Source organism: Cupressus sempervirens, chromosome 6 (assembly GCF_028749045.1).
Source record: "Cupressus sempervirens isolate cs-2001-9-10 chromosome 6, ASM2874904v1, whole genome shotgun sequence".
NCBI lineage: Eukaryota > Viridiplantae > Streptophyta > Pinopsida > Cupressales > Cupressaceae > Cupressus > Cupressus sempervirens.
In genome coordinates, this window is record NC_143123.1 from 693,437,767 (window position 1) to 693,453,853 (window position 16,087).

Genomic DNA, 16,087 nt, shown 5'->3' on the forward strand with positions numbered 1-16,087 from the left:
GAAGAATTTAATGACTCTACATAAGCTTTGAAGGATAGGTTGAATAGAGTGGAAGAAAGGTACAAGAGACAAAAGAGAAATTAGGGCCTTATGTGAGTACATAAATGGCTTGCCTCATCCAATAAGAGAGGAAGTTCATCATTTGTCACTCCAACAGGTGTTTCCACTAAGGCAGTAGCTGGCATTGACAAGATCAAGCAGATTGCTCAAGGTGCAAAGGTTTGGGTCAAAGGAATGTAGGAGGAACCCTTCAAACATGCAAAAGAATTAGTGCAACTGCATAGTAGGGCATTATCTGCACTCTCCAAGATCTAATGCATGGAGGAATCATGGACAGATGAACATATTTACCAAGATGAGCTGATTGCTGACATTCAGAATTTGATGGAGACCCCAAAGAAAGAATTGATCAATGGTCAAGTTATCAATGAGGGGGATGACTATGATTTTATTTGTTGGCACATGTAGTGATCATAGCTAAGGAAATTTTTGAGAGCTTCACCAAGGAATCCTGTTAATGGAAGAATATTTTTGACAACATCAAGGAAGGGATATCTAACACAATTACATCCTTGTTATTCCAGAGATGAGTGGAAGAAGAAATAACAATTGATAATCTAAAAGTCAAGTTAGAAGAAAATTTTCAACTAAATGACTATGAAAGAGATGATTTTGAGAACTTCTCCATCTTCTCAAATATAATGGACACTACTCAGGACTTGCTAATAGATTGGGACGAAAGCTTGGGAAATGTAGAAAGAGAAATTGTAGCTCTAGAATTCAAGCAAGAATCTACACCAAGAATCAATACAGAGGAGTTGGAAACAATGTTAAATCAATTTTGCACCTTTAGGTAGGGGAATCAAGGATAGATGTATTTAATGTATAGTGGGTGTTCTTAGTGGTCATTTATTGCACCTGACTCCCTTCCTAAAGTAGCACGCATATTGGGCATTTATTACCCACTATAGTAGTGGATTCCTTGTTGCATTGATGCAAATTCCTTTTCTTTGCCTTACCTCTAATTAGGACTGATGTAGCATGATCTTGGCTATTAGTTACTATAATCGTTTGGGCTATCCATTGTAATTGAGGACCTCTATAAAGGCCTCATTTCTCATTTGTAAGGGGGAATTTTATGAAATTTTTTCTATGAGCACCTTAGATAATAAAGTTTTCTTATGAGCTTGGTGAATACTTGATGTGTCTTAGTGCTTGCTTGTTCTCTTAAATTCCTTCAATTAGATTAAGTGTAGCCTAGTAAATGTGTGATAATTAGAATGAAGAACATGATGGTGTATTGATGAATTCCTTTGGTTCATACTTTTGATGTTTTAGTGATTCTAACTCGTTGCAAAAATTTAGCCTGAACCCCTTTCATCCATATGTTTAACTTCTATCATTCATATACATTGTTCTTTATAATGATGTATGTAGTGGTATGAAAATCTTTGGAATAACCCTTGAAGATTGCAACAATTCACATGTAGTTATAGTATAACTTGGTGAAGCAGAGCTCAGTAATTTGAGGAATTTGTCCACTAGAGCACTATTTATTGTCATCAGGTAAATGTACAAAGTTGTGTCACCTTTTAGGGTGACTTATTAGAACAACTAAATTTGAGTATTTCTATCTAATTTTATTTTTCAAATATATGATACTTATAAATTTATTCTAGCTGAGTTATATATGGTTTCACACTTTTCCAATTGGAAATGTTTATTAAATGCATGTTTTATACTAGTTAGTATCCAATTACTAAAGAAATAAAACTATTTTAGAAAATTGATGTTTCAATAACTTTTAGTATTTTTTATGATATGTTTTTAATAAGATATAAACACCATATTATAGAGCTAAAAGTGAAGAATATTCTCATATAGAGTTCATAAAGTTTTAATTAGATATAGTATATTGTAATTAAAAAATTCTACAAGTACATATTTTAACACTCAAGAAGATTTTGATTTTGAGAAAGAAAAAAAATATTAAATCATATTAAAAACATCTAAAAATTATATGACATTCTAGAGGAGAGAGTCCTCTTCCACAATGTATAATTTTTCTTTTGGTATGAATAGCTTTATTTTCAAAAATGTCATGGGAGATGAAAACTATTGGTTTGAGGTGAGTTGAAATTTGAATCATTATAAAAGAGAAAAGATGGGTCTAAAGAATTTTTTTTTTTTTTTATTGTTCTAGCTACATATGTTATCTATAACATAATCTAAGATCGAAGGGAAATATGCTTGTTTCCGTGTAGCTTTGTGGTGGGAACTAGACCCCTAATTTCCAATGTTATTCAAAAACTAAAAAGTTACCTTTAAAAAATTGGAAAATATAACATTTCTTAGTACAAATAATTATTAAAAATTATAATCCTAAACTTCATCCATTTCTACACATTTCATTAGTTTACTTCATTTTCAAATTCTAAATAAAAATACAAGTTCTATGTCATTGAAGGTGAATAGTTAATCTTTTGTTAGCCTTTTCCTTTGTAAAAGGGTAACACAGATTTGTGCTTTTACCCCATCACTTTCTTAGGATCATAATAGAATTATTGAACCCTATCCTATTTAATTTTTGCATATTTTTTGAAAACTCCAAAAAAGTACTTCATTGCAAAACCTTAAGATGGCTCCTACATCCAATATGCCTTGAAATGAATCTGAATAAACACATAAGGCCCCTTGCAATTATCAGAAAATCACATCAACCACTAATCTCATCCACAATCAAGACCTTGCATTAGAGGAAACTTGAAGTCATCGTATGATCTTCTAGCAATCTTAGCATACATGAGACTTTATTCAAGATATGATAAGATATTTTGGTATTTTGTTCTACTGTTTAGTGGGTCATAAAACACACATCAACAATACCTTTCCTTTGTGCTTACTAGTACCTCTAGGCAATGTCTTTGCAAGTAATGCTACATGTTCTCTTTTTTCTCTCTTCCTCCAAAATACATTCATTTTCCCAAGAATAACTTGACATACTAGTTTATTCATAGTGTATCTATTAACCCATTTTAGTTGGAGTTTTAGATGAAGAGGCTTCAACTCTAGTAGTACTATTATCATGGTTCATCAATTCAAAGTAAATAAGACTATCGATCAATCCATCTATAAAGACATTTTCAATCATCCTCCACTCATGACTAGAAAAATTCCTAATGGCATAAATTTGTAGTAAGGTTCTTAATATTTTACTTATGACATCTTCTTCTTCAATTTTATCACCAACACTTTTCATAGCATCAACTACTTCTCTTATCCTTTGACAACATTGAGAAATATTCGGACTATGATATTTTCTCCTTAGACTATCTACGTAAACTTTTTGTAAATGTTTGTTTCTATTAGAGATTAGCTTCATCCTTTCCCAAACCTTATAACAACTCTTTCACACTTCTTTATCAATGTATTTAGAGCTAGCTAGAGTACTTACTATTGCTTCCAATGCTTATATATTCTCTTTTTGTTCCTTTATTTGGTCTAAAACAAGAGTCTTAACAAGAACTACATATTTATTTGCAATGGGATTCCAAATATATTGTCCCATACCTTTTAGATATATCTTCATTAGGTTGCTCCATATTGTCTAGACATCTCTTGGGAGCTCGGGACCTTCCTTATTCATCATTGAATATTTTACCCATTTTTTAAAGCTTATCAAAAAGAGGACCAAGGACCATACACTAATTGCTAGTATTATAAGGTCCAATATTATTGAGGGGGAGTGAATTGGTAGTATTTTGAACTTAGGATCTTGTTTCTTCATCATCAAATATTTTATCCAAGTTGTTAAGCTTACCAAAAAGAGGACCAAAAATTTAATACAATTTTTTTTTTGAAGTATTTAGATAGTAGCCAAGAGAGATGGGGGGTTGACTTTGGAGCCAAAAGACACCTCCCTATCATCTAACCAATACTAGTTTTATACTTCAAAAAGCTAACATAATCCATAATAGCCCTAACAACATCAGTCTTGTCATGATCAAACAAATAAACAAGAAAACTATTCCAGCGGTAAAACACCATACTACTACTATCAGTCCAAAAATTAAACTTATACAAATTATAACAAAAAGCCCCATAGGGCATCAAGTTAAGATTGAATGATATCATTAAACAAAAAAGAAATATAGCCAACTAGGATAATTGGCTTCTTTCTTATATGGTTCCCCCACATCCTTTACCTCAGTGCCATCCCTATCTTCGGTCATCCCCTCCTCCTTGACAGGTTTTTCGAGGAGGGTCCTCACCTAGTCCTCTCCTAGGAAGCCGTATATTGAGTGGGAAGTCTCACTTTCCTTTCCCAAGTTCTTCACATCCTTGTTCACCTATAGAAAGTAAAGGGTGCTAGTTGTAAAATGAATCACTTTAATGGAGAACTTAGCCAACGTTTCAAATCTTTGGCAGATGCCAGTACATGATTATCTACCAAATCCATCATTGATTATTCAAGCCTATCAAGACAAGCCTTGCAATAACTCCAGTCATGGCTATGCTTTCCTTTGTTACTTCCCCTTTAGGAATGTTCTTTCTGGGTGAAGTATTGTCCTCACCATCACTTCTAGCTAGGGAAGGGTTAGCCTCTAAGGCATTAGAAATATTAGAGGGGTTGGGAGGGTTAGAGCCAGATTTCTTGCCAATTTCCTAGTGGGGTTTCTTCCTCTTAGTGGGTTTTATGTCACTTTTAGTAGACTCCAAGCTGACGATCTATTTGGGAGTAGACTTAAACTTCTATATTTGGAGGCGTTCATTGGATCTACAAGCACACTATTTTCTCTTCCTAGTATTATAAGGTCAAAGATTATTGAGGGGTGAGGGGTTGGGGTGAATACATAGTCTACCTAAGCTAAATTTTTCATCAACTATCCAACAACATTCTTAAACTTATAACTAGTACAATCATAATAAAATAAAACAAAATAAAACTATCCAAACATGCAACATCAGAATGCAACTTTTGTTTTGTGGAAACCCCTCCTTCTAATGAAAAACCACAATGTGAATTAATACCCACAATAATTTTTATTCTTTCTAAGTATTTCATGTTAAATATTTAGCCTTATTAAGAGCTTTACAATGCCCTATTATGATAAAGACCCTATAAGGAGTAAGGTCTTTTATGAGTCACCTAGATAAGGGATTTACCTTTAGCCAAGTGTTGAGAGTAAAATGATTAAGATATTTCAAACCCTAAATAATTAAAGAGCCACCTGGTTAGAGGGTTCCAACTTCATACCTATCAGGATCTACTCAATTAAGCAATTTTCTTAGAGAACCTATTAAGATTCAACAAGTACAATAATGATACGAGATTAGCACTTCTAATTTTCTGCAAGAGATATACTTAATCTCAATCTCTTCTTGTCTTGTAAAATCTCCACATCATTCTCTCAATTACACCCCAACATCCATGATCTACCACTTCAAAATTCACCAAACTAGATACAAATACATTTTCACTAACTAGGGCTGCCAATTAGCCTTAAACATTTTACATGTTTGAATTTCATATTTCACACCCAACCTAGTCTACCAAAATGTATTACTAAACAAAAACAAAAATTACAAATCCATGTCAGCCTCCAAATGAATTCATATTGATTTGATCAGGAACAGTCAAACTTTTTGACACTTTCCAAGATACATCCATAAACTTGATGAATATTATCAGTAGAGTTGAGGCAAAGCCAACTTATCATTACATGTCATATCTAGCATGTGACCATAACACCTAGAACAAAAAATGATATCAAAAAAGAATGCATCATCATTCATTGAGGATCTAACACCAATTGTTGGGAATACTTTGCCAACCTATTTAGATCTATCTTTAGTTCCTTGAAACTATACCTTGTAGGGCTACAATTATTTGTGATCACAACAACAATCTCATAGCTCAATGAAGATAATCAAAAGTGAACTACAACACTTGAAACCAAAATTATTTGGTGTAAGACCCCTTCCCCAGTACCATATTATAAACCCTAAATAGCATGAATATGGTCAAAACTAGGAAACATAAGGAGGTGAGATATCATGTCTCTCATGCATGGTATATGAATTATAGATTGTCACCATAGACCTTATGATAGAATGATGATAAGTAGGTTTGGAGATTTAGGTATGTCATGATTGGCATCCTTCTTATTGATATTGAATCTAAGATCTTAATTGAGACTGATATACATTGTAGTCATTATTGTCATAAGTATCATATTTGAAATTATATAAGGCTAGTAAGCTAAGATCCCATGGAGTAAAGACTCAAGATGTTATAACTTAGAAATCAAGCTAATGGGTTTATAATATGTTATGATCCGTTAGGATAGTTGTTTTAGGTGGTCATTGTGAAAAGATGAATTAACACCCACCCTTGTGAGTAATAATAATAATTAAAGACAAAAATTGTAAATCACTTTAGATAAAGGCATACTCGATAGAGCTCAGCATGATGTAAATATAATAAGTCAATTGTTTTATAAGTAGTATTAGGTGGATAGGCTACAGTGAATAATGATTAAGATGAAGATATAATGTATTGACTGACAAATATAATGCACTTACCTAGTGACTAGTTTTGAACCTATGCAGACATGATTATGAAAACATCCCGATTTCCTAACATTGGTGATTTTAGAGACATATGCCTTATCATGTAATATCTCATAATGATAATGAGATAGTGTTACTATTTAAAATATATTTAATTGAATCAAGTATACTATTTGTGATGATTACATTTTGGTGGTTTTGATCTAAGGTATGTAATCAGAACTAATTTTCATGTTGGCCAATTTAGCAATATAGATTCAACATTTCATCATTATGATAGGAAACGGATTATGATGTGATGAAAAATGTTAAATTGATGATGATTTATGATTAAATGTGAGGTGCAGATTTTGATATTTTAATATTTTGAATGTCTTATTTGAAATGATTAAGTAAAGGAATTCCATGGAATAATGTTAATATGGATTACTTAACATTCAAATTCACATGCATTTATGATATGTATTTTATATGACCTCCTTGGACCAATGATGTTCGAGTTTAGTGTGTAGGAAATGGAACCATGGATATATTTGGGGGAAACAAGGTCCAAACCTATGTGAACACGGCTTAACCAAGGTGAATCTTGGAAGATTCAAAAGCCTCATTGTAAAGTGTTTTATTTCATAAATGTAAGCTTCCATGTGTGTGGTTAATTTAAATTAATGAGTAAGTAGGGACATGTCATTGTGGTATGTAATGTGTTTTAATGTGTCACTTGACACGTGTTGTTGTTTATGTGTTGATGACATATCACCTAGGGTTCTAGTCATGGTTATACTTAACCTTAAACTAATTACCTTTCATATGATTAAGAAAATCCACTTGGAGGAAGGATAGGATGGGTCACCATCAAGGGATATTTGAATTCAAACTTGACAAGGATTTTAGAGGGTAAATAGGTGGTCCCAAAGTGCCATTTCTTGTGAAAATAAGCTACCTATATGTTACAATAGCATGTTAGAGGCCTAAATTTGACCATTTTATTGCTTAGATAGCCTAGGAGATCCCTTTACCAATACATTCTTCCACCAATTCGAAAATTGAGTTGGTCCATTAGTTCAAACCCATCTTTGCTCCTAGTCAAAACTAATAAATTTGGTAGGGAAAAAGTTGTAAGAGATAGCAGCTTGATGTTTTTGCTGAAAGGAGGTAGTGGGAGGGTATTATTTTTAGTGGTCTTGGACAAACTAATGGTATGTTCACCCACTCTATAAGTTTAGAGATAATTAGGGTTTGGAGAGGGAGCTAAGGAAATATGGAACTCTTCAACAACTTTTCTTTCCATTAGCTTGGAGAAAGGTTGGTGCCAATTCCATGATCCTCATTACACTTGTTCATTGTGTAGAATACTTGTTCATATTGTGAATGGAAATATTTAATGTATGTGGTGTTGTATTTTTTGTTATGCATAAATATTGTGATGAATTTCTCTTTCTTTTTCTCCTGATTTTGTGTATGAAATGTTGTATGGGTGCGAAGGCTTCACTCACCCTTGGGAGGGAAGAGATGCCTTGGGTGAAGTGGTTCTAGTTGGGCTCAACATTGAAGTTGAGCGATTTTCCTCTTGGAGAGGGTTTTATTGTTCATGGAGTATGGGCTCCATTGAAGCCATATGCATTGTTTGATAGCCTTGAAGAGGCATTTGTATTATGCAAGGTATAAGAGTATTGAGATGATGAGGAGGACGCATTTTTATAGCCTTGAGGAGGCATTGTGAATTTGCAAATGTATAAGTGTATATGGATATGGCATTCTCCTCTTTGGAGAGCCCACCTTCACCCACTATTTTCATGATTCCATTAGTGAATCATTGTGTAGAAACCTTGGAGGGACTGGTCATGTATCATGATGTTCTATTGTATGCAATGTTAGTTGTATGGGTGTAATCCATTTGAGTCTTGTTTCCCCTACTTGGTGGGTGGCTTCATAGAAGCCTAGGATGGGAGGTGAGCCTTCATGGTTCTTTTGCAAATTTTTTGTAGGTCTTGTGCCTTTGGATACAAAGAAGAAGTTTTTTTGTTATCCCCATGTGTGGAAAAAGAAAGGCAATGAGATATGTCATTTTGTAATACATCTGAAAGGATGGAAACCTTCTTCATGCTACTACATACTGCCTTATAAAAGTTGATCGCTTCATTTATGTCTTTTTTGGGGTTGTATAGTAAAAGTGAGATAATAGAAGTAATAGGATAGTCAAAATGGCGGATAAAGGAGTTTCTTTTGTGGAATAGTTGTTATATTTTTATGATCAAGGGACATGTAAATGTAGATTTGCATTTATCTAAAATCTTGAATCAATATAAGGAAGTGTAGTTCAATATGATAGAAGAATTTCTAAAAATGTGATTAGCTTGATAAGAAATTTCATTTAAATATGCAATGTAAGGATTGCACTATTTGATGCCATAATGGATCCTCTCCAATTCTAAGATATGATATTGATGTAATATAGAAAGTGAAAATTATGAACCAAATTTATAAGCTGCTAGCTTCCATTCTATAACTTCATAAGAGTGGATATAATAGAACTATCAACTGATCCATTGATTAGGTTGTTAGTGGTGGATTATTCATCAAAACATAAACTCCCACTCTTAATAGATTAAGGTAGGTGAAATAAGCCAAGTAAAATACATATTATTAGCACCCATAAGAAAAAAAGAAAATATGGAAGTATGCTTTGTATTCTCTGGATTTTGTATGGAGAAGTAAAAATAGTTCTCCTTCCTATTATAGAACAATAAATTAATCATAGTATATGTCTTGGAATCTTATTCAAGGAAACAATTCATAATCTAATAAAGAAACAAGAAAAAAGAAGGCTTCCAATAGACCCTAGACATGAAATAAAGTGACCCTTCTGACAACTATTGAAAACCCAAGGTAATAATAATAAAAGTATCAACCCATGTACTATCTAAGAAGTAACCACATATTAAGGAAAATAAAATATGCTTCAAATCATATCCTAAGTCTAGATTTCTTTCCTCCCCACCCCGAACAATCACGTGCTCCATATGAAACATTATATGCCTTAGTTTCCAAATATTAATTGAGGGAACAATAATTTATTAACTAAGCCCATATATGACCCCATGTTTTTCTCTACCTAGGAATTCAGCTAGCCTAGATAAGGACAAGGAATGATCATGTTCATAAGACTTTGGGATGAGTGGGCATTTTCTTTTGGTGGCTCCCTCTTCCCCATAAACTCCTTATTGGCTGCCCCAATCCATCATATCAAGACAAGGCAAGGACACCCCCATGGCTCCCTAGACTTGGTTGCTTGGAGGGAGAGAAGATATCTAAAATCATGTGACTTTACGTGGAGGGGTAAAGATGAAAGTAGTTTGTTCCAACATCCAAGATAGGGCTTTGGAAAGAGGTCAGCCAAGGTTGACTATGGGGTGGTGGAAGGGAAGTGTGGTATGAATATAAAGTGAGGATATAAATTAATAGTGTATACATATAGTTAAGGAAGGGTTGACCAGGTTAATCCACATGGCTTAATAAGTGATGTGAGAATTAGGACATTTAGGAAAAATTTAAATATGATACGTTGAGTTAAGTGGCTAGTATTAGTATTGTTTAACTAGGGAAATTGTCATGGGTTTTGTAGCATTAATCTTGGATTAAGGATTATAGGTAGATCAGACTTAACTTAATAAAATGATGGATAGATAATGGTGATAAGTTGGTTAAAAATTATTATTTATTTTGGTATCATGGCTAGTAAATAGGAGTAGTTGGTAAACTATAAATTTAGTTAAAATTTAGTATTTTAATATTTAGTAAGTGGCATAATCTTCGATAGTTAGTGTTTTATTTTAATGGGTAACAAACTTATAGATTAGTAAGGGATTTGTGGATTTTAAACTAGTGAGCTAATTAGTTAACTTTTAATTTAATTTTAGATTTTGTATATTGTATGTAAGCCTCTATATGGATATGCACCTAATATGTGAATTTTCATACATTTAGATAGACTTATTTTATATATATATATATATATATATATATATATATATATATATATATATATATATATATATATATATATATATATATATATATATATAGAGAGAGAGAGAGAGAGAGAGAGAGAGAGAGAGAGAGAGAGATAAACGATTTAGTTGATGTAGTGGTACAATATGGACGATTGGAATGAGAAATTAATCAAATTAGAATGTATGAAACAAGTTCTTAGTGAAAGCTAAAGTGCTAAACTCAGTTAATGACTAATAATACATAGACAACATGTCATTATAAACTATTAAAATTGGAAAAAATAAGAAAATGAAGGTATACAAATATAGTATTATCCCATAAATGGGGCCAATGACCATGCTCATATAGCAATTTTTTGAATTGTGGATCCCACTACATGATTAACGTTGAAGAGTCGCCCACTACATATATATAAGCATAATTAAATTAGGTTATTTAGTAACTAAGTATAATTAGAATCTTAACATAAAATTTATGTTTCCCTATTGCTAAATGCTAATTGGATGTGTACCAACTATACATGTTATATATGTATCCTAAGGTTGTCTATATAAATTGATCTAGAACCCTTACTGTATTTTACAACTAAATTATTTGATAACTTGTAAATAAGTTTTGTTGTCATTTGAATGTTAATATATGTTAGTCTTAACAACTTGTGCCCTTGATAACTAAGATCTCAACTACGACTAAGATACGATTAACTTTATAGTAAGAACATGACCATAAGAGAATTGTTGATGAATAACTTCCCTTTTGACAAGGTGACAACCACCTAGGATTATTTTATTAAAAGAAAAAACAATTGTTTATTTTTGCCCTCAAATTTTGGGCATGACATTTGGTAGATGAATCAAATTATTCATCATCTTTCACTATATGGTCTTCAAGTTTCACTATTATCTGTTAACTGATCATAATTCTCTCAATACCAATGTATGACCTATAGATAGAGTGAAGTCTCCCATAAGAACTGCACACTACAACTGCTTCTACAACAGTAGATTTAACTACTCGCACACTTACTAGCTCATCTAGAGCAGTGTCAACCAACTCAATATGAAGTTGGCATAAATGAGAACACAATGACCAATCTTCTTGTCATCAAATCTCTACCAATTATGTATGAGAATTTGTTAATTTGCTTCGTTGAAAAGTACATTAGACAATGATCCATAATTAATAAGATTACAGAATTTATAAGATTTTTAAAATTTATTTTCAATAAATCAACAAGAATAAAATGACTAATAATACTTGCTTATTTCAAATATTCTATATCTGACTTTACGCCATTTGAACTCCCGGAGTGATCCTATTTCCCCCGCCTCTTTTTTTGTAAATATGTAACTTTATTATTATTTTTTAATATAAGAAAGAGACTTTTCGTTATATATATATATATATATATATCAATTTAAATTAAAAATAATTATTTAATTTTAAATATATTTTACCTTTTAACTCAAATCCAGTAATTCATTTGAAAGAGGACTATTTCTATGAACGAATTACAATACTTGTTCATAAGTGTAACTAGGAAAATATATAGTTGCACTCCTTTTCTCTGTACACCAAAGTAGATTCCACCAGCTTTTTGACATTAGCAATACAATCTCACGCAACTCCAAGGAATTGCACGCACACTCATCTTTGGAAGCAAAAATTTATGAACATCTTAAGGCACATCTGAATGAACTTTCCGGCAGTACACCCGTCAAGTTCATCAATCTTAGCAAGAGACTTCCCTGGAGTTATCCAAATGAACGAATTCATGATGTAGCAGTGGAGGAGTGACCTTTAACTAAGATAGAACATGGTGTCCTCTTCCGTAAAGTAGAAGTTGCAGAGCTTTTGATGTTTGAAGATCTAGAGGACCCTGCAGAATTTTGATGACCTGCCACATGTAAGGTCTCGCCTCTTCTCTTTCCTGAACGCACCATCCACCTACTAAGGTAGCTCTTCTTATCTCCTCCCCCTCCGAGTTGCCATGACCAAAATCCTCATCCTCCTCACACAGCAAAGGATTCCCCCTTCTCATCTGCTCTGCAGCCCACGCCTGAAAAAACTTATTGCTTGGCTCCACCATCAGATCCGCATTCCTTCGCCCTGCAATGATCTCAAGCAGAGTCATTCCAAAACTGTAAACATCAGCCTTTGCAGTAATGGGCAAACCAGACATCCACTCGGGCGCCAAGTAACCCCTCGTCCCTCGGATGAAAGTCTCTTCATGGCTGAAATCTATTCCCTCGATCTTAGCCAGCCCAAGACCACCAACTTTAGGGCTAAATTTTGAGTCCAGCAGGATGTTCTCGGGCTTTATATCGCAGTGCACGACTTCCTTGTCGTGCAAATAAGCGATCCCCTTTGCGGTCCCCAGGGCTATGTGGAATCGGGTCTTCCAATCAAGGACCTTGTATTGGGCTTTTGAATTGTCGAATAAGAATGAATCCAGGGATCCGTTGGACATGTACTCGTACACCAGAAGATTCTGCGACTGCTCCGAGCAGAATCCACGGAGCTCGATCAGATTCTGTTGTTTTAATCTCCCCACCGTGCTCAATTCCTTGTGAAACTGTTTCTCCCCGTTCCTCGAGTTCCTGATTTTTTTCACGGCCACTTGACTGCTATCCCTCAGTGTGCCTTTGTACACAGAGAAGAATTCTCTGCTTACCAACTCGCGGGTGAAATTTTTGGTCGCAGTCTTGAGCTCCTTGTAAGTAAACGCTCTCAGGGAAGGGTTGCAGGAGTCCGCCCACCTCTGCGGCGGTACGACTCGCTGTTCTCTCCTGAATAGAAACATCAATATGCCCAAAACAGTTGAAACTGCACCGACCACACCGAGCACTGCGCCTACGATAGTTGCTGTTTTGTGCTTGGAGGACGACGAGTCGTTGGCCTGAGAAAGCGCAGAGGCAGCTAAACGAATGAAAATATTTGAATTGTTTCCCGAGGGAAGAGATTTACGCATGTTCAAGAAATCTCCTGACCAGATCTGACACGGCCCCGAAGGTGGACTGAAAGAGAACGCGGTGCAGGAGCAGTTGACGAGGCAGGCTTTTTCACAATCTTTCTTTGTGGTTGCAGGGTATAAGGATGCGGATTCAGCATCAGGCAAAGTGACGCTGAGTTCCATGAATCTGTCCGTGCTTCCATTTTTAGGGTTGCAATTCAACGAGCTCTGGCGAACACAACCACTCGACCAAGACTCTCCCGACTCCCAGGCGCGAGTGTCTTTTGGGGTGAAGCCTTCCACGCAGCTGCAGAACTGAAGGTTGTTGGAATTGCAGGTTCCATAGGCGCCGCAGAGACCATATACCAAACACTGATCCCTCGGTTGAGACCAGAACATGCTCCATTCACCATTATCGAGCAGAAGATATAATTGCATCCCTCCAGACTTCGTTAGGACGTATCGCGAGAGCGCGTTCTTGATTTTTGTCAATGCAAATGTGAAATACACACCAGATTTAGTATCTTCAACACTCATATTGTAGAAGTCTCTGTTTGCCATTTCTGGAATTTGACTGAAAACTTTGCCGTCCCATGTTCCGCTTGTCCAATACTGTATAGAATTGTTCCATTTTAAGATGAACTGTTTGGTTCCAGATGGATCGAGCTGATAAGAGAAAAGCCCAGGAGCAGGATCCAACGAACTTTTCCAAGAGACCAACTTTTGCTGTCCACCGAACCTCATGCCTGGCAAGATAGTGTCGACTGGATAGTCGAAACTCTGCCATACAGTTTCAGATTTGTTGTCACCGCTGACCATTACAAAGTTTCCAGACTCTAATATCACAGCTTGAGAAGACTTCTTGGACACATTGACAGACCAAAGAGAAGCACCCGTTTCGTCGAACAGTCCAAGATCACCCTCTCCAGACAGCTTCAAAACACCAGACCTGCTTTTCACAGGAGTCTTCCTGTTGGCCACCCACACATATGTTCGCTCTTTTAAATTGGCATACCAGATGCCGATATACCAGCTATTGGAACCATTTGGGCTGAAGAAGCCCAGTTCAAAAGTACCATTCTTTGAAATTATTGTCCGATTTCCAGTAATTGAGGTGCCCAGGGAAAGAGTATCCCTACCCTCCACTGCAGCAGCACAACTTTTCTGTTGGATACACACTCCAAATAACAAAAGCAGGCTTAAGGAGAACTTCTCCCTAATTTTCTCCATTGCTCAAGTACAGGTTAACGATGGGGAAATCTCCCTCTAGAGTTAAAGTACAGGTGGCATGCTCAAGCGGAAACCTCACCGAAGGAGGGAAGTCAGTTCCAAGAGACGTTGAAAGTCAAATTACATGTTCTGGAAGAGACTATTCCATGGATGGTCCGAGATTTCAAAGAGAACCGCCGTTCAAAACATTCAATGTTACGGTCAGAGTTACCGTTCCAAACCGCGTGGGAGTTACTGTTCTTAATATTTAATATTTAATATATTTGTAAATCTTAAATATTAAAGAGACAAAACAGTAACTCTGAACGTAACATTGCGTGTGAAAGGGTAAAGAGACACGCATTGCGGGTCAACTTTTGAACGCATGACCAGAAGTCAGTGGTCGTAGTAAAGACGCAAGAGGAAAAAATCACCTAAAATTTGACAATTACGGCAACAGATCCGGGCTTAAAACAATATTCAAAAGAAACTTTGTTATCGCAATTAGGTATTTCGAATGCGTTTTAAAATGTATAGTCGTCCAGATTTCAACTCGATTAATTATAAATTGTATAATTTATTTGTAGTATTTTAGTGTGCAATAAGTATTTCGTATTTTTCTAAAATAATTTTTGCTACAGCTACTACTGTTTGTTTTACAAATTTTGCACTTGTTTGAAAATGGTTTAATTTATTTGTAATTTAATACTTATTTAGGTAATTGAAAATGACATGTATATTTGTGGCTAAAAAATGGAATTGCACAAGTGTCACACAAATTATGTTCATCAACTATCATAAAAATTGGTTTAGATGGAAAATGGGAAGTGATACATGTTTTCTATTTATAAAAACAATTACCTCATTGTTATGTGTAATGTTATGATGGAGTGCACTTATGTGTCATTGCTTGCCTCATTTGTTATAGAAAACTTTGTAATCAGCAATCATCTTTGGAGAGCCATTCTTGTATTTGGGTATGCCAAGTTCTTGAACCCTGTGTACATGTCATTTATGTAATCGGTATATCTCTTGTATTCATCAAATGTGAATTGACAACTTTGCACTTCTATTCTAATTAATGAAAACAAAAAAATTGAATCTTATGTGTAGTGGTTATTTTAAATTTGGCTTTGTTGGAGGAGTATTTGATAATGATAGTAGGCGAGCCTCCTCTTCTTTTATTCGTGCAACAAATGGTTTTTGTTGCATATGTGCATATCTTTCAAATGTGAATGATGGTTGAATTCAAAGGTCTGCAAGTTCACGGACTCTTGTTATTGCTATGAATGTTAGCCCTTGTTAATCTGTGTTCCCTATGTCAATGGTTACTTTCTGAAG

General features: G+C 34.8%; 1 pseudogene; it reads right to left on the reverse strand.

Annotated features, from left to right (window-relative positions):
* Positions 1-12,035: 12,035 nt before the first annotated feature.
* Positions 12,036-14,809, reverse strand: LOC149554095 (G-type lectin S-receptor-like serine/threonine-protein kinase At2g19130 pseudogene; annotated as a pseudogene).
* Positions 14,810-16,087: the final 1,278 nt, after the last annotated feature.